This window comes from Bos taurus, chromosome 4 (genome assembly GCF_002263795.3).
Source record: "Bos taurus isolate L1 Dominette 01449 registration number 42190680 breed Hereford chromosome 4, ARS-UCD2.0, whole genome shotgun sequence".
Lineage (NCBI taxonomy): Eukaryota > Metazoa > Chordata > Mammalia > Artiodactyla > Bovidae > Bos > Bos taurus.
In genome coordinates this window covers 118,711,915-118,730,701 of record NC_037331.1, presented here as the reverse complement: position 1 = coordinate 118,730,701, position 18,787 = coordinate 118,711,915, and the positions used below count along the sequence as shown (strand labels likewise).

The 18,787-nt window shown below is 59.8% G+C and overlaps 1 long non-coding RNA gene across 7 annotated transcripts; it reads right to left on the bottom strand.

Annotated features, from left to right (window-relative positions):
* Positions 1–8,995: 8,995 nt before the first annotated feature.
* On the bottom strand, positions 8,996–16,977 carry LOC104972306 (uncharacterized). 7 transcript variants are annotated; one of them, XR_009494311.1, is made up of 6 exons: positions 16,319–16,967; positions 15,120–16,177; positions 14,508–14,791; positions 12,204–14,169; positions 11,468–11,635; positions 8,996–11,081 (listed from the first exon to the last, which is right to left on the bottom strand). It is a non-coding gene; the product is annotated as an uncharacterized lncRNA (long non-coding RNA). The 7 variants fall into 7 exon arrangements; XR_806450.3 differs by having other exon boundaries at positions 8,996–13,658; positions 13,763–14,169; positions 16,319–16,975; XR_009494310.1 differs by having other exon boundaries at positions 11,468–14,169; positions 16,319–16,972.
* Between the last annotated feature and the right edge of the window lie 1,810 nt (positions 16,978–18,787).

Genomic DNA, 18,787 nt, shown 5'->3' with positions numbered 1-18,787 from the left:
GAGATAGCTGCTAGAGTCATGAGAGGGAAGTGCCGTCCAAACAGTAAGGGATGCGTTCTGAGTGTTTATCACCTACGTCTTCGTCTAATGTGTCCGTTAACATAATTTGATTTTAATCGTGGCTATATTTAACAACTAGATTGTAACACTCCCAAAAATTTAAGTCTGCTTCTGCAAGTCCTCAGGAGCCAGCTGTGGTACACCTCTGCCTCGAAATCATGGAGAAGTCTGGAGAAAGGCCGGCCCCACCATCCAGCCCAAAGAAGGTGGGCGCCCAGTCTGAGAGGCTGGGGCTTGTTCCCCATGCCCACGGAACACAGGGAGTCCTCAATGTGAACAGGATGAAAATCTAATGAGACGCGGATGAAGCCCTGAGGTCTCCACCTCATGGAGGCCAAACGACTCAGATGGACCACATGCAAGCCCCAGAGGAGACGTCCCCGTGGTGCTCAGCTCCGGATGAACCATCACCGAGCCCAGGAGGCCAAGGTCACCACTGTGATGATGCGCGGTGACGCAACTCGGGAAGACAGTCATAGATTTAAACACTGTAAATGCCAGTGAGGAAGAACAGAACAAAACAAGAGCAAGGGGCTCTGAAAAAGAACCAGCGAACAACGAGGCAGGAGCAGCGCCCTAGAGACAGAGGCCAGGCTGCCAGAGGGGGAGAGCGAGACGGGCACAGGAGCCTGGGGGCACCAGCTGCCGGGCACAAAGGCAGGGTCTTGGGCTGAGATGAAGTCAGGAGATACCTACCGGCTTCGCACGGTGACAGCGGTAGCCAGACCTCCCAGCCACGGTTCTGAACTGCGCAGAAATATTGAACGACCATGTTGTGTGATAAGAACTTACATAGCGTTGAAGGTAAACATTACTTCAAAAACCAACAAACTTGTGGGAAAAGAGATGAGATTTGTGGTTACCAGAGGCGGGAGGTGGGAGGAAGCAGAATTGGATGAAGGCTGTCAAAGGTACAAGCTTCCAGTTATAAGTACCAGCGATGTGATTTGCACCGTGATAGATATAATTAACACTGTGTTATATAGGGAAGTTCTTAGAGTAAATCCTAAGAGTTCTCATCACAAGGAAAAAATTCTATTTCTCTAATTTTGTATCTGTTTGAAATGATGGGTGTTTACCATGATTATTGTAGTCATCATTTCATGATGTGTGTGTCCGGTCCTTCTGTACATGCCTTGCTCACCCGTGTGTATGTAAATTATCACTTATAAGACTGGAAGGAGAGGGGAAAAGAACCCAACAAAGCTTCTGGAAGGAAACCCAAGGGGAGCAGTTGTTCAGAAAGCAGAGAAGGCCGGCGCTCATTTTACAGGCAGGCCAGATGAGACAGAAGGGAGGCAGCAGCGGAAGCCCGAGCTGTGGATGGAGGAAGGGGTGGAGACATGCAGTGAGCGTGCGCAGCGGGCAGGAAGCACGCCCTGACCCAGGGACAGAAGAGGATGCCGAGGCTCGCAGGAGTGGCGGGCTCCTGCAGGGCGGATGCCGAGGCTGCAGCCGGGATCCACATTCTGTCCCGTCTCAGCTGGGAGAGCCAGGCCCTCTGCACCCTGCCCACACCCGGCTCCAGCTCAGAGCCGGCAGCAGGCCCGGTGTAAGTTCTATCATCAAGGTGGAGAAGACTCTTGAGAGTCCCTTGGACTGCAAGGAGATCCAACCAGTCCATCCTAAAGGAAATCAGTCCTGAATATTCACTGGAAGGACTGATGCTGAAGCTGAAACTCCAATACTTTGGCCACCTGATGTGAAGAAGTGACTCATTTGAAAAGCCCCTGATGCTGGGAAAGACTGAAGGCAGGAGGAGAAGGGGACAACAGAGGATGAGGTGGTTGGATGGCATCACCGACTTGATGGACATGAGTTTGAGTAAACTTTGGGAGTTGGTGATGGACAGGGAGGCCTGGCGTGCTGCAGTCCACGGGGTCGCAAAGAGTTGGACACGACTGAGCGACGGAACTGAACTGAGCCTTCCTTGTCTGTTGGCGCCAGGGACCCAGGCTATGAGTCTCCCAACCACAAGGAGGGCGTTCTCCCCCGACAATACCCAGCAATTAGTGTGCGCCACATGTGTACCCTGCTGGAGGTGGGAGGTTCAGTCCCTGGTCTTCAAGATCCACCAGGAAACACGGGCCCCTGGGGGCCACAGAGCAGTGTGCAAGTCCTCCCTAGGGGCCCGTGAGGAGGGATCTGGGGCGTGAGCCACCCCCCCTTCACGGGCTCAGCAGCTCTCACAGCACACCTGGGGTGACACAGGCTCCGAATCCGTCCTGACTCTCGCCAGTGCCCCCACGCCTCCCTGGGCACGGCGCGTGCTGGGGTGGGCGTCTCACCGCTCACCTTCACGACGCCTCGGGGCTGAACCGTCACTGCAGCTGAGATGACGGTGATCTGGCAAAGAGAACGCGAAGGGCCCACCTACTGAGTGCTGTAAACTAGGCCACCCACGGCGTGCCCAGCGCTTCTCCAGACGGCGACCCGGCGTCTGTGTCAGGGGCGGGGGTGAGCTCGCTGGAATTCCGCGAAGATGCATGGGGTGGGGAGAGACAGCCTCACATCAGCTGGCAGATCCAGCGTTGTTAAAAACGCCCGCCTCCCCCGGGAGTCCTAAGCCCTGGCGTGAGGACGTGGGGTCCCTGGAGCGGCCCACAGCCTGACTCTAAGAGTCTGCCCCTCCCCCGATGTCATTCTCCAGCCCTGCCCCCCAAAAAACTAACCGCAGTGTCTTCAGGCACCCCAGCCTGCCCTCGGGGGGTCGGTGCTTGTAGAGAATTCCCCATCCTCCCCTGAGACACCCAGGTCACAGGTCAGCACCCCCCTCTCCGCCCACACCAAGTCCGTTCGCCACCTTGGCCTGGCACCACTGAGATCCTGCAGCTGGGTCACCCAGCTCCACCCCATGACCACGCTGCTCTGTCTCTGTGGCTGGGAGCAGCGTCTCCTCTGCAGGGTCGTGGGTGAAAACACTCCCCACAGACCTCTGCCCCACCCTGGCCCACCTGGGCCTCCCTGGCCAGGACGAGCCACCTCCAGTCGATGCTGTTGGTCTGACTTATTGGGTGGTGCAGGCGGAGAGGGCACATTCAGGAAGCTTTAGTTTTTTCTTACAAAATTGACGCCCGTGCTTTTAAAAGCCGGTCTGCTCACCTCTGCTCCCAGCCGTTTCCTGCTCTCTCACTCCGGCCTTCAAATTTGAGCAGGAAGCCCCACCGTCATCCCGCAGGGAACCGACAGCAGTATTCTGTGTCTGTCTGTGTGTTTATTAATCAAGTAGAACGCTAATAAAAACCTTCATAATTAGCAGAACAGGCATCGATTCAAAGATGTTTATTGGAATAGAAAATTAGAATTTGATTACACCTTTGTTGCTAAGCAATGGCTGGCTTTCATTTTGTTCGGGGTGTTTGTTTAGAGACTGGTCTTCGCCGTCCAGGCCGCTCCGTTTCTTAGCCGAGCCGCGTGGCGCGTGTCCGCCGTCTCCGTGGCTGAGCGACGCTGGTGGCTGCCGCGGTCGGCTCGGACGGCGCTCCCAGGAGCCGGGCCTGTGCGCCTCCGCCGGGCCGTGACCGCCGGCCCGGGCCGAGCCCGGCGCAGTGGAGACTTGGTCCGGGGCGGGCGTGGGGACGCGTGGGGACCCCCGTGGACACCGCCCCCTCTTGTCCAGAACCCGGGCTTCCAGAGTCCGTCCCGCGCACGTCGAGGCGCTGGGGCTGGTGGGTTTGCTTCCGCCTCTGAGGGAAGCCGAGTCCCCAGAGAGGCCGCCAGAGAGGGGGCCGGTTCTCGGAGGAAAGGAAGCGAGAGGCACCTCCACGCCGCCCTGGGCTCGCCCTGCCCTGCTTGCCCTGGCCGGGGGCAGCCTCAGGTCCAGCCCCTCTGCCCGTCTCTCTCCGCTTGTCTGTCCTCTGCCTGTCCGTCTGTCTCTCTCTCCTCCCTCCTGGGGCATCTGCTTTGAAAGAGCAGCTTACACACAAGTCTCGGTGGTTGGACTGGATGTCTAATTCAAACCCATCTTTCTTGAACATTTCCTCCCGTCTCTGCTTCATTTCCTGACCCAATCATAGTTACAATATAGTGATAATTTATCAAGTCACTGAAAATAGCTTCTCCCATCCACAGATGCTGTTTCATCAGGCCCCGAGCCCGTCAGACCGACTCTGTCATGTGCCTGGTGGCAGGGTGCTTGAGGCTCTTTCTCTTCACTCCTGTAAACTATCCCGGGAGAAGAAGCACCCTCGCGAGGCCACAGCCTCTGGTGTCCTCACGCCCAGCCTCCGCCCTGAGCCCTGAGCCCTCGGTTTGTCCCCAGGTTTAGAAGAGGGACATGGTCACCGCCCCCAGCATGGGCCGGCCCAGCCCTGGGCAGGCCAGCCCTCACCCGCCTCGGCCACTAGAGCTTGGGGTCAGCCCCGGCTGCTTCCTCTGGGGCCACTGGGCCCTCCCTGCCACACAGCCACCTGGCGAAGCCCCCGTCTGCTTATCTGCAGCCAGACTGCTTCCTTCTGGTCCTCTGAGGGCCTCACACACTCTTATTTTCTTTCGCTTTTCACGGAAATCAGAAAAATCAATCCATGAGCAGTCAGACTGGTCAGTCCCTGCAGAGGAGGAACAGGCCACCCCTGAGCAGGGTCCCCAGGGGCCTTTCCAGGGGCTCCCCAGGCCCCCCCACCTCCTGCAGGCAGACAGTGCCCCCACCACGCCCACTGTGTGCCAGGCCCCGAGTGGGGGCCGCAGCCAGGAGGGCGGGTGGCAGGCGTGGGGTCCCCTCCCTTCTCACCACGTCGGCAGCCAATGCCTTGTTTAATCGCATTTGATAATTGTGTTTTGTGAGTTCAAATGTGTATTTATTATCAGAACACATTCTCACTAAGAAACAATGAAAATTTTCAGAATACTGAGAAATGAGGCTGTTTTAGTCAACTCCAAAATCCTAAAGTCAAGATTTACAGAGAATTCCCACAGTCTCATAGCAAATGGGACCCAGTGGAAGGTCGAGGATCCTGGCCCCTCCAGGCTTGGGGGGCTCAGCATCTGGAAGGCCCAGGACTGAGGGCTGGCTCTGCAGGTGTGGGGACACCCCAAGAGGGCTGCTGGAGGGGCTACAAGACCCCTGTTAAGAGGCTGACCTCACAGAAGACCTTCTGCTGGGGACAGAGGGTCACAGACAGACAGTGTTGGCAGCTGGGAGGGGGAGGGCATGTGTGTGCATGTATGTGCTTGAGTGTGTGCACACATGTGTGTACATATGTGTGCTTCTGTGTGTGCTCGTGTCTGTGTGCATTCTGTGATTGCTTGCGTGTGTACACATGTGCACGTGTGTGTGTGCTCATATACATGTGCGTGTGTGCATGTGTGCTCGAGTCTGTGCGTGTGTACTCGTGTGTATGCCCATGCGACAGTGTGAGCAGGTGGAGAAGCAGCAGGAGAGGTGGGTGGAAGGGCCCTGGGGCAGCGTCGGGGAGGGCGGGGGAGGCGCCAGAGAAAGTCGGGGCACAGAGCTAGGGATGAGTCACAGAGCAGGTGGGACTGGCCCGTGTGGACCCCAGCTGGGGCTGACTGGCTGTCGTGGTCAGTCAAGCTGCTTAGCACTGGAGGAGGTGTCACTGAGGCCTGGAGGCTCATGGGCACCAGAGCAGCTGCTGACCCTGCAGCCACATGTGCTGCTTTGGCCCACAGGCCAGGGCTGGGTTCCAGCCCCTGTTTGTCCCTCAGCCGAGGGCCCTTGTGCAGTGCACAACATACCCAACTGCACTCGGGTGGTGGAAAGCCAAGGCACCTGGCCTGCCGCTCACAAGGCTGAGCTGCAGCTGGTCAGGCACAGGAAGGCGGCCGAGAGCTGGTGGCACCCAGTCCCGCCAGCTGCCCAGGCTCAGGACACGGGGTCCCATCTAGCCATGAGGGCCGAGGGGAAGCCAAGGGCAGAGTCCACGGTCCAGCTCACTGAGAGAAGCTGGGCATCTGGGTTTGTAACAAGCATCGCAAGAGAGTCAATGTACACGTCCAGAGAGACATCCGACCTCAGGCTTGGTGGGAACACGGGCAGAGAGCGAGAGAGACGGGGCACGCCCCTGGGAACACGGGGCAGAGGGCGAGAGAGACGGGGCACGCCCCTGGGAACACGGGCAGAGGGCGAGAGAGACGGGGCACGCCCCTGGGAACACGGGCAGAGGGCGAGAGAGACGGGGCACGCCCCTGGGAACACGGGCAGAGGGCGAGAGAGACGGGGCACGCCCCCGGGTTGCACTCTGCCCCCGTCACCCCCTCCATGCGGCCACCTTTGCAAACCACTCCCAGTTCTATTGTGGAACAAGATAAAAGACAGAAATAACACTTAGAGGCAACGCCCGTCACCCAGAGAGGTTCTGTCCAGAGACCACCTGGTCTGCCCGCCCCACGCCAAGTCCGCTGATCGTCCTTGAGTGGCTTCTTTGCCCAGAGTCGACCCTGCATCCCGGTCCTGTCCCCAAACCAGAAAGGGCTGAGAAGTGGAGGGTAAATGTCATCCAGGCGAAGGTCTTTTTAAATTCAGTTCAGTTCGGTCATTCAGTCACGTCTGACTCTTTGCGACCCGATGGACTGCAGCACGCCAGGCCTCCCTGTCCATCACCAACTCCTGGAGTTCACCCAAACCCATGTCCATCGAGTTGGTGATGCCATCCAACCATCACATCCTCTGTCATCCCCTTCTCCTCCCGCCTTCAATCTTTCCCAGCATCAGGGTCTTTTCCAATGAGTCAGTTTTTCACATCAGGTGGCCAAAGTAGGGTTTCCAGGCTCCCATAAACATGGGGAAGCCGTGATCAGGGGCTCTGAAAGACTTATAAGCCAACCAAATGGAAATCAGGTTTGGCGGTAAGAGAAGCTTTGCCTGCCTAGCGAGTGTTCGGCCAAAGCCAGAAACGACTGCGTCCTTCTGCACAGCTTACTAAACTTCAATTTCAGCAACAGCATATTTTCAGCAGGAGACAGAACTAGCTTCAAATTCAGTTTTACCAAAAATATGAAATCAGAGGTGTATTCTTTGATCTGAAGTAAAGGCTGAGTCCACAAGCCTTTCCGCCGACTGCCCCAGCCTCCGGGTCCGCACACCCGTCCCGCCCAGGGAGATGAGGTCACAACTCAGCCACCACGGGGGAGGAGCCGGTGGGGATCCGGACCCACCCGCCAGCATGGGCCAGCGCCGCGGCTGCTGCGGACGGTCAGAGGGGTGGGGGAACTTCACGGAGGTGTCACAATTCGGGGGTCAAAAATACACACACGAGTGTGACTGGCAGCCTGAGACATAAAACCTGAGACCGCGCTGTGTCCTGTTTACAATCTGTATAAAACTGCTCTGTGTGCATAAAATGCAACAAATGATGCTCGAGAATCTTCAGTGATTTGCCGACACTTAGAAAGTCAAGAACAATTCCAACTTGAGAATACTTTTCAGCTTTTGAGAATGAACGAAAGGCAGAATGTTAACTTTGCAGTTTCACAAATAGGAAAAAGTCCACATGGACATCCACTTATTTCACAAATAGGAAGATGTCCATCCATGGACACGTCAACTTTGGTTCAAGTGTGAAAAATAGAGCGTGTGTGAGGACAAGAAGAGCGTGTGAGGGACCCAACGGGTCCTGCATCCCACCGACCGGGTCCGAGGCTTCCCCTCATCCACGCGATGCGGGGCGGGGGCAGCCACTGGCGTGCTGAGAAGTCCACGTTCTGCTACACGAACTCCTTAAACTTTAATGCTGACTGTTTGCTTTCTGATAATAAAATTGTGACTGTGCAGTTACTGGTCCGAAGCACCTCCTGTGGTGGAGGTGCCCGGTTTCTGCCTCAGAGTGGACTGGCTTTGATTTTAGCGTTTGGTCAGAAGCCATTTGGCCATGAGGCCGTTTCTGTGCACCCGTGGTCAGAGCCTTGCTGGACGAGACAGTGACCAGCTCCACCCTGCCCTCCTCCCTTGGTGCCTCCCAGCCCCGGGGTGACCCAGGTCCCAGCAGGTCCTGGGCACGCTCAGCCGGGCGCCGAGACACACACACACCACACCTGTGGCTACAACGCCGCGTGTGCAGCCTGCAGCAGGGCCCTGGGCCCGGAGCCGGCCACGGAGGGTGTGGGGATGACGGGGACGGGAGGGAGGGCCCATGTGTGTGAAGACACTCAGGTATGCAGCCCCTACCCTGAGGCTTGCCCTGGCCTCGCCAGGAGGGAGAGGGGCCCTGCGGGTGGTCCTGGAGTCTGGGGTCCAGACAGAGTAGCAAGAGGGCTCCCCAGCTGGGCCGGGAGGCCTGGGAGGGACTGTGAGCAGAGGAAGGTGGAGTGGCCAGGCTCTGTGCCAAGCCCCACCTCCCAGACCTGCCTGTGAGCTTCTTCCCACCAGCACCTCTGCATCCATCAGCTATCACTGCTTAACAAGCATCCCAGGCTCCCTGGCTTCAGACGACTGCACTTGACTATTTCTCACGATTCTGGTGCTGAGCAGACTCAACTACAGATATCACTGCGGTCTCTCGTGGGGTCGCAGTCAGGTGACTGCTGTGCTGGGATGCACACGATGCCTGTGCCACCCGCCAGAGCCCCACGGGGGCACAGACCAGGGCCTCTCTGTGTGTCTCTGTCTCACACACGCACACGCGCACACACACTTCTGGTTTTCTCCCCAGAACTCCCAGTGGCCCGTGTGCCCCAGGGCCCTGCGGGCAGCAACCTGAAGCATTGGTGGGACGGATGGTGAAGGGCACTGGCCGCCCTCCTGGGCCTCAGCGCCCCGCCTGGCCTGGGGACGCGTGGGGACGCTGCTGGTGAACCTCCGGCCAGGAGGCGGTTGGCTCTGGAACCATCAGTCCAGGGCAATCTCCCTTTTTATCTGAAAGGGAGGGTGTCCTCTTGGCTTAGGAACAAGTTGCCTTTCGTAAGTGGTTTAGAATTGTTGGCTAAAATTACACCCTGCTCAGCAGACATTTTTGGACTCGGGAGTCTACCACGCGGGCTGTGCCATAGGTATTCCACTTTATTAGAAGAAAACGCCTGTCCTGATCATGCACAGGTTATACGAGGCTTCGTCTGTGTGCCGCCAGCTCTCGGGGACATGTGGGAAGGGCCTCTGTGTGTCCAGGCTGGGCCCTGAGACAGCATCGGGAGGTCCAGCTCCATCCCTGACCCCAGGCCCCTCAAGGGCATGGACAGTAAGCGGCCCGGGGCCCTGGGCAGGGCTTCCAGCTCCCATCCTCCTTGGTTGGGCTAGGGCGGCCGCAGGCCCTGGATGCATGGAGGCTGTGTAGGGGGAGGCCTGGCTCCCAGGAGGGTAATGGCAGGGGGCGCCCAGGGGAGGAGAATAGGCGGGAACAGGAGCTGTGGACGCCGGGCACAGGCGGCGGGGCGCTGCTGTGCGGGGTGGCCCTACATGACCGGCCCCCAGGGCAGGTCAGCCCCCTAGACAGGGGGCCTGCCCGAGGCACACGGCCAGCTGGTGGGGCAGGTGTGGAGGCCGCCTGGCTCAGGACGCGTGCTCCTGCCCCTGGGTGGCCAGATACCGAGCACTTCTAGAGGAGCAAGGATGGGGTGGGGGGGTTAAAGCCACATGAAAGGCCCCAGCCCGGAAGTGGGGATGGATGAGATCCCCAACAGGCCAAAGGTCGGTGTCAGCCTCAGGGGGAAGGGGGCAGGAGGGAGCATAGGGCAGGGCCGCCCAGACGGCGGTGCGTGTCATGCACTGCACAATCCCTGGCACGGCTGCGTCGACGCGCCCCCGAGCGGGGCAGCCCCACGTGTGACCAGGCTTCGGGACTCGGGACAGCAGGGAGCCGCAGCTGCGAGGGGACCTGGGGTGGAAGCCAGGGCTCCAGGGGCCTCGTCTTCACATGAAGACGCTGGACTCTGCTTCTCTTGAGGCCACGTGAGTCCCCACCACGTGGACGCTTCTGTAGACATGACTGCAAACTCTGGGGGCGATGAAATCTACCCCACGGCAGGGAGAGTGAAGCGCAGCAGGCAGAACCCTGGAGGGGCCAGCCCCGAACAGGAGCGCAGCACGGGGGAGCACCTGCTGTACCCTCGGGGCGGCCTGGAGCTGGGGCCGCAAGGCAGCCAACGCTACGAAAGGGCAGGCCCCAGCATCCAGGGCAACCACAGCCTCTGAGCAGCGCGGGAGGAACCCGAACGGGGGCCTTCAACCTCTGCCCCAACCCCCGCCAGCCCTGCAGAAGCAAGCCCAGGGCTCCAAGAATAAGCACCTAAACGAGGGCGGAGCCCCCACCCCCGAGAATGAACCCGAACTGGGGCGGAGCGCCCTCCCCGAGGATGAACCTGAACTGGGGTGGAGGCCACGCCCCCGAGGATGAACCTGAACTGGGGCGGAGGCCGTCCCCGAGGAGGATCCTGAACTGAGGTGGAGCCCCCACCCCCGAGGATGATCCTGAGCTGGGATGGAGGCCACGCCCCCGAGGATGAGCCTGAACTGGGGCGGAGCCCCCACCCGGAAGATGAACCTGAGCTGGGGTGGAGCCCCCACCCGGAGGATGAACCTGAGCTGGGGCGGAGGCCACGCCCCCGAGGATGAACCTGAGCTGGGGCGGAGGCCACGCCCCCGAGGATGAGCCTGAACTGGGTGGAGCCGTCACTGGAGGACAGTTTGCAGTCTGAGGTCGGCCCTGAGCTGCTATGGAAACAATGACACGGGAATATGCCCTCTGGAGTCTCGTCTGGACCAGCAGGTCCCTCACCAAGAGGAAGCCGCAGGGCTCACACTGCACGACCTCTGGGGCGGGGTCATCAGAGCCCAGGGTCTTCCACCGCCTCACGTGCTCACACGCAGACCCGGCCGCCCTGTGCAGGCCGCGGGAGCCCGTGTCTGCTTCCACCGCCTCACGTGCTCACACGCAGACCTGGCCGCCGTGTGCAGGCCGCGGGAGCCCGTGTGCGCGTGACCTGCCAATCTCCCCGCTGGGCCCCGGCCCGCAGCCATCACTGCCGGCCAGACGTGTGGGGAAGGCATCTCAGGATCCTCCTGCCTAAGCGCCAGACACCACGAGAGAGGCAAGGCTTCCCCGCCTGCCTGGGGTAAACAGCTCACCCAGACTCTGTAGGAACAATAGCTCACTATTATTATTGTGGTTTTCTAAGTTGTATAGTTGATTTAGGGCTTCCCTGGTGACTGAGAGGTAAAGAATCTGCCTGTAATGCTGGAGACATGGGTGGGATCCCTGGGTCAGGAAGATCCCCTGGAGGAGGGCATGGCAACCCACTCCAGTATTCCTGCCTGGAGAATCCCAGGACAGAGGAGCCTGGGGGGCTACAGTCCATGGGGTCGCAAAGCATCGGACACGACTGAGCAACTGAGCAGTGAGCATACGCAGGCACACCCACACACACACCATGGTGCCTGTGCACACACACATCACACGCACACGAGGACACAGGGCCCAGAGGGACGGGCCTGACTCCTGAGTTAAAATACGGGCGGCACCTGGGCAGAGAGGGAGAAAGGTTCCAGAAACACATCAGAACCCATACGAGGGGACTGCGTGTGACGACTTCCCACTTGTCCTGGGGCCCCTTTCCCAGAGCAGAAGCTCCCCGGGGGGAGGGCTGGCCTGTCGATGATGCGGCCACAGAGAAGAGTCAGCTGCCGACCCTGCAGTGAGAGCAGCCACGTGGGTGGGCTGGCGGGGGAGACCCAACCCTGCGGCTTCCCCGTCCACGGTCCCCCGATGGCCCCAGGGCCGGCCGTGCTCGGGAGAGGCCAGGCCGTCCACCAGACTCCAGGGGGGCCACCCTAGTCCGCGCACATGGGGCCCGCCACGCAGCGGGACCTGCACTTCTCCCGGGACCCGCCAGGTTGGGGCTCAGACAGGTGGGCGGACACTTGCCCCGTCACGGAGGCGGCCAAGCACAGCCCCCCAGCCGGGCCCAGACGCGCCCGCGCCAGAGCCTGAGCCGGCCGCCCTTGGGTGCCCTGATGCCGGAGGGGCCTGGGCACTGAGGAGGGCAGAGACCCGGTGGCTCGCCGGCCACCCCAGCACATCTGCACCAGCTGCACTCACGGCTGGCCCCACACACGTGTGCTGGCGCGGCAGAATTGGCCTTACCCAGCTCACCCATCTCCCAGGCCTTGCGGACACAGCCGAAGACGAGGCTGCACAGACCCACCTGGGCAGGCCGCGGCCCTGGCCCCGCTCAGGGCACTGGGCCCGGGGCCCTACCTTCGGGGAAGTTCACCCCTGCTCCTGTCCTCATGGCCGGGTCTGCTCTTGTGCAGAATCAAACTTCCGAGGGCCTGAGTCTTCTGCTGTCCCGGGACACAGAAGTCTGACTGGCAGCCTGACCACAACTGCTCCTCTGCTGAAAAGAAAACTAGGAACCCCAGCACCATGAACTGCGCCTCCGTTTCGAGGTGCACCAAGGCCGATGTACTCCGTCCTGCAGAGCCTCACCGCTGCGAGGGCGCCCGTGGACTCTTGGGGTCCCTTCCAGCGGAGGGGGTTGTTTGCGTTCCTGCTACAGTTTTGCTTGGGTGTTGGTCAGGGCAGGGCCGGGGGCCGAGCCGGGGTGGGTGCGGCTGCAAGGATGGCCTGTGCATTCCCTGGCTCTGACTCCCACAGAGGGGATGGGGTTCAGAGGTTGCTGCTCTGTCCCGTCTCACTGCTCTGTCCGGTCTCACGGGTCTGTCCCCGTCTCACCGGTCTGTCCCCATCTCAGTGATCTGTCCCGTCTCAGTGATCTGTCCCATCTCAGTGGTCTGTCCCCATCTCACAGGATGTCTCAGGGTCACATGGGCACTGACCACTCACACATCAAGTTGTGAGTCGATACCTGATGAGGGCTACCCCCTTCTCCACTCCAGCCACCCCCACCCCCTGCTGGACACCCCTGGATTTCTGCAAGAGTGTAAAGAGAGCCTTGGTAGGATTAATCGTGAGCGGGGACCGTTCTGAGCTGCAAAGGTGCTTTCCAAGGAGGAGCCTGGAAGCTGGGTCTCTGGAGAGGCAGGAACCCGGTGGCTCGCTCAGGCTGGACTGAGAGGTACAGACGGTGGGGGGAGCTCTCCCAGCTGGAGGACTCCCTCCCCAGCCCCGCCCCCGCCCTCTGGGAGCCTCCAGCCAGCACTCATTAGCCCTCGCATCTCTCACCCAGCTTCTGGGTGTGATCAAGAATTAGGTTTAGCAAATTAGGTGAGGAGAGGGCGCTTGGAAATGACACCTCGGTGATTGATGCTGCTAATAAGCCTTCAGCCAGGAGTTCCCGCCCCACGCCCGCCCCCGCCCCCACCCCCCAGGGCTCACCCCCCGGGGCTCCCTCCCCAGCGCCAGGAGGGGGCACCCAGCCCAGCCTGTGTCCTGAGCGCGCCCTGCGTCTCCCGGGGTGGTGTGGGCCTGCCTTCCCAGACCGGGTCCTTCTCCTTCCATCCTCCTCTCCTCCCACGGCCCCTCAGATACTCACACCTCCCTAACCCGAAGGAAAGGGCGCACTGGCCCCTCACGCGTCGCCCTCGAGCTCGGCCCGTCTGCCTCTGTCTGGGGGGTCTCGCTCCATTTTCCTCCCCTCTGGGAGCCACAGGAGGTGCACCTACCAGCCACACCCCACTGACCACAGCCCACTGAGGACACTCCAGCAGCCCCACTGCCGGTGACTGTCCGTGTTCCGCCCGGTAAGACCGTCTGTAGAAGCAAGCCCGCCCTCAGGCGGGTTCCTCTGAAGACACATCTCATTCTAGCAGAGAAAAGCGTCCAAGCAACTAAAGGGTCTTTTCTTTTCAACTCACGGTAGGCGAGAACCTTCTCGGAGCAGCGCGTTGTCCTGGGTACAGTGGAATGCACAGCGCCTGCCCTTCAGCAGGTGACAGCAGAGGCCAGAGGTGTCCTAAAAACTAAGGCAGGGGGTTGGCAGGAGATTACCAGAGGCGCAGGAGTCCAGCCGCAGGGGTGTTCCCTGGGCAGAGAGACCTGTGCTGCTGTTCCAACAGCGGGGATCCCGGGAACATGGGCAGACCCGCGGGGCAGGGCAGGGCGCCAGCTCCACAGGCGACAGGCTCGGATGGGAGCTTGAACCCTCACGCGGGGTTCGCATCAGGCCACAGCTTAGAAACTCTCCTGGAGGTATCAGGAGCTGTTAAGGGGTCTAACCAGAGACCACCGACACAGCAAACAGGCCTCACTGGGCTGAGCCATCCTGCAAAAAAGAGGCAACATGGGTGTCCACAGCAGAAAGGCTGGTGTGTCCCTCCCGAGAGCCAGAGCCCCCCACCCAGGCAGGGCGATCCCCCCCTCGCTGTCTTCCTTCTGACCCACTGATGTCCCAAGGCTGTTGCACATCCCACCTCGTCTGGGAACCCTTGATGGCTACTGAGTCAGCCCCTCCGCCGCAGTATTGTCCTGGCCAGCACGGATTAAATTACTTCACCGACAAATGCTGCTCCCAGACGCACAGCAGAGTGTTCGTTCACCCCGGCTCCCGGAAGGGTGGCCCCGTCTTGGGAAAGCTCCTGGGAGTCGGGTAGGGAGACCCACCTTCCTCTTTCTCGTGAGGAGTCTTGTCGAGCACGGTCCTTTGACAGCAGAGGGGCTGGTGGGAGGTGGACGGATCCCACTCTGGGAAAGACACCTAACACCTGCTGATCGCATCACCAGGACGAATAAAACACTGCAGGAGCCCGTGAGGCTGAACGGGGGTACCCGCGGGCGGGGTGCTGGGACGCAGATGGAGGTTCTGAGAATGGCGGCAGGCATCCCCCGCGGCCCCGTTTCCAAATTGACCGTGTTTCCCAGGAAGGAGTCCTCGTGAGCTGCCGACCCTGCACACACGAGGTCTAAGTCTGTCCACACCCCACCTGCAGCTACACATGGCTTCTCCCCCGGAAACCACACCCCGGATCTGCGTGGCAAAACTGAGCTCCTCCCCCAAGCCTCCACCCCACGTGCCTCCAAAGCACCCCCAAGCCCAGGGAAGGTCTTCCTGGAGTTTCTTCTCTGTCTCTCCTCCCCCATTCCTCCAGACCCTTCCCTCCATCTGCACCGTCCCTGGGGGCCAGGCTCTTGCTGCTTTTCCCATGTCTGCAAGACCCCTGCCCACCCCCACCCCGCCACTGTCTCCCTCTGGGCTGGCTCCTAACCCACTCCCACCTCCAGGGCTCCATCCTCCTGACGGCAAATCTGATGGCGTCACTCCAGACGTCAGCAGCTCTCCGTCCCGGGATAAGATGCCTCCAAGACCTTTCACAACCTCCCCCTCGGCCCCAGTGTACACTGGGCTCTGGTCACGCTGCACTCCTGCAGCCCAGGTTCCCACCTTCTTCCAGGGCCGTACCCATGACAGCAGCAGCCTCTCTGGTCCCTCCAGGAAACCCTTGCTGGTCCTTAAAGATGGGCCAGGTTTGGGGACATCACAGCCGAGGGGCTGTGACAACCCCCCAGCAGACCACTCGTGCCTCCCTCACCGCAGCGCTGTCCCGGGGTCTCCTTACGCTGCCAACCCCTCAAGCCCTCCTGGAAGGGCTCTTTGTTCTTCCTGGCACCCTCAGAGCCTTGCACAGGTCAGGCAGCCAGTGGACGTCTGCTGGACACGGAAACCACAAGCTCCTTCCCTCCCCCAGCGCCGACATCCATCATCTTCGCAGGTATTATTTCTGTCCCGCCTTGTTCCAAAGGGATTGAAGGATGCTTTGATCAAAACTTCACAAAGACTGGTTTACTGGGATCGTAATGATAAATCTATTCATTTGACCAAGAAATAACGTGTTCAGCTCAAAGTGCAGCAATGATTGAGTCCCAGGTCCAAGTCCACCCTGGACGTTCTCGGAAGCCAGACTTTCCTCTTGATTCTGGAGGTTTGGTTACAAACAAAATCCACCCGTGGTTTTACATGATCCCGGGGGAAGGCAGTGAGAAGTCACTCATCCACTCTTTGAAAAAGAGCTGCAGAGGACGTTGTTCTGGGCACCCCCACCTCGAATATGAGCACGTTTTCCGAGGAGCTAGTCCACCCAGGCGGCTGGCTTCCACAGAGGGGTCAGGAACGCCAGTTGGGCAGGAGGGATGCAGGGTCCTGGGAACCATCCCCAGCTGGCATCCAGGCTCAGATTCACCCCAGTAAAGGGGAGAGCTAGACGGGGGCCCTCAGAGCCCTTTCCGTGTCACGAACTCTGAGGTTCTGATTCTCTGCTCCACCGGAGGGGGGCTGTCTGAAAGAAAACCCACTAAGGGTGAGGGGCACGGCCTCTGCAAAGAGATCCCCGTGTGGGGGGCTCCAGGGCGGGGGCCTGAGGGAGGCCGCTAGCAAACTTTGCTCCGTCCACTCATTCAGCGCAGATCGGAACACTCACCTGCAAGGTGCCGTCTGCACCGAGGGTGGGCAGCCCTGAGCAAGGCGAGCAAAGTCCCGTCCCGCCACGTCACTCCCAGGGTGGGCGGTGGACACCCACGGCGCGGCTCCGGCGACGCCAAGGGGGCACGCAGCCCGCGGGCAGGTCGGAGCCACGGAGGGCGAGGAAGGCTGCTGCCCAGCCCGCCTGGGAACGGCCAGCCGTGCGGACCGAGGACGAGCGCGTGCGCGCACCGGCGGTGCGACGGGGACGGCGCCTGAGGGCGCGGCGCGGGACCGGGAGCCGGGAGCACGCTGCCCGAAGAGCTGCCGGCGGGCGGGAGGCGCGCTAGCCCGAGGCCCCGCCCAGAGCAGCCCGGAGGCCGCTCTTCTCAGAGGCGGAGGGCCTCCCGGGCTCTTTGTCCCACTGCCGAAGGCTCGGCCCATGTTCCCCATTTCTCTGCTTTGTGCAGGACCGGCCCTGGAGAAGAAATCAGGGAACAGTGGCGCTGGGTGGCCGCATCCTCCCACTGCGGCCGGTGAGCAAAGCACAGGGGGCAGCGGATGGGACGCCAAGGTCAGGCTGGGACCAGTAGGCCAGGCCTGCCCGCCCCCATCCGAGGTCAGGGGCGACCAGCCGGGCCTGCCTGCCCCCATCCGAGTTCGAGGGGACCAGCCGGCTTTGTCCCCACTCCCGCAGCTCCTTCTCCTCTGCCATCAGGACCCCTGAGGCTCTGAGCCCGAGTGTCTATGCAGCCACTCCGTCTCCTCTGAACTGTGATGAGGTGGCATCTGGAAGGGAACCCACGTGGGACCAGCCCTGACGGGACAGAAACGGGATCTGTGGACATGAGCCCCATGGGGGACAGCACCCACCCCCGCGGGCCCAGGGCCAACCCAAGAGCAGAGGTGAGGAGGGGCCCACGGGCCAGTGAGATGCCAGCTGAGTGGTGTCTAACACACCTCAAGGGCACATCCTGGTGCATCTCCTGCCCCTGGTCCCAGGACTGGAGATTCAGCAATAGCGATACCAGCAAATGTCACGTCGACCGTTAGCAAAATCCTAAAGCACTTTGTACCTCAGCCACCTGATGCAAAGAGCCGACTCATTAGAAAATACTCTGATGTTGGGAAGGATTGAAGGCAGGAGGAGAAGGGGACGACAGAGGATGAGATGGGTGGATGGCATCACTGACTCGATGGCCGTGAGTTTGAGCAAGCTCTGGGAGTTGGTGATGGACAAGGAGGCCTGATGTGCTGCAGTCCATGGGGTCGCAAAGAGTCGGACACGACTGAGCGACTGAACTGAAACCCTGAACAAACCCCTGCAGACTGAATCCAACAACGTGCAAGAGTTATACATGAGGACCAGGTGGGATTTATCCCAGGAACACAAGTCATTTAAATCTGAAGATCAATAAAGGGATATATCAAATTGATCGAATAAAAAAAAAAAAAAAAGCACATAACCGTTTCAACACACACAGAAAGAAGCCTTTGACAAACCCATGATCTTTTCATGATAACAACACTCAGCAAGCTAGGAAAAGAAGGGAAATTTCTCAACCTGACAAAGGGCATCTGAAGGAAAACCCACAGCCAATGTCACACTTCACCGTGAAAGTCTGATGACTTATTTCCCTGTAGGATCGTGAGGACAGATGTCCAGTCTCACCCAGCCATTCGTAAACCTGCTGGGGGCTCTCCCCTGGGCAGCAAGGCAGGAACAGGAAATAACAGACATCCCAGTGGGAAGGGAATAAGCAGAACTGTCCTCGGTTACAGGTGACGTGATGCAGAGTGTGCCAAACCCTAAGGGAGCCACTGAAAAACTGTCACAGCTGATAAACCAGTTCAGCAAAATAGTATGATCAGGTCAGTATATAAAAGCAATTATATTTCTATCCTCTTGCAATGAACAAACTAAAACATGAAATTATGGAACCAGTTACATTCAAGATAATATCAAAAAGAATGAATGGCTTAGGAATAAACTTAACAAGTGAAATGTAAAATGTACGCTCTGAAAACTGCAAAGTGTTGTTGTGAGAAATGAATTTCTGAAAGAACGGAAGGACATCCCATGTTCATGGAAGACGGAGCATTCCCCAGGCTGAGGGCAGATTCACCTTGGTTCATATCAGAATACCAGCCGTCTTCCTCGTAGAAGCTGGGAAACTGCTGTAAGAAGGGTCGTATTGGGGTGCGCTGAACCCCACACAGCTCTGGAGCCCAGAAGTCTGCTGCCGGTTGGGTGGGCTGGGCTCCCTCTGTGGCCCCCAGAGGGGAGGTTCTCACCCGTTCAGCCCACGTGGTTATGGCGCCGCGGGTCTCCCAGGCTCACAAAGCATCAGCCTGGCCCCTGTCTCCGTCGTCCGGGCCTTCCCTGCGTGACTGCACCTCCCCCTCCACTGTGAATGCCTGTGCTGGGCCGGCCGCCTCCTCCAGGGCGCCCTCCTCTCAATGATAACTGCAAAGACCCAACTCCAGG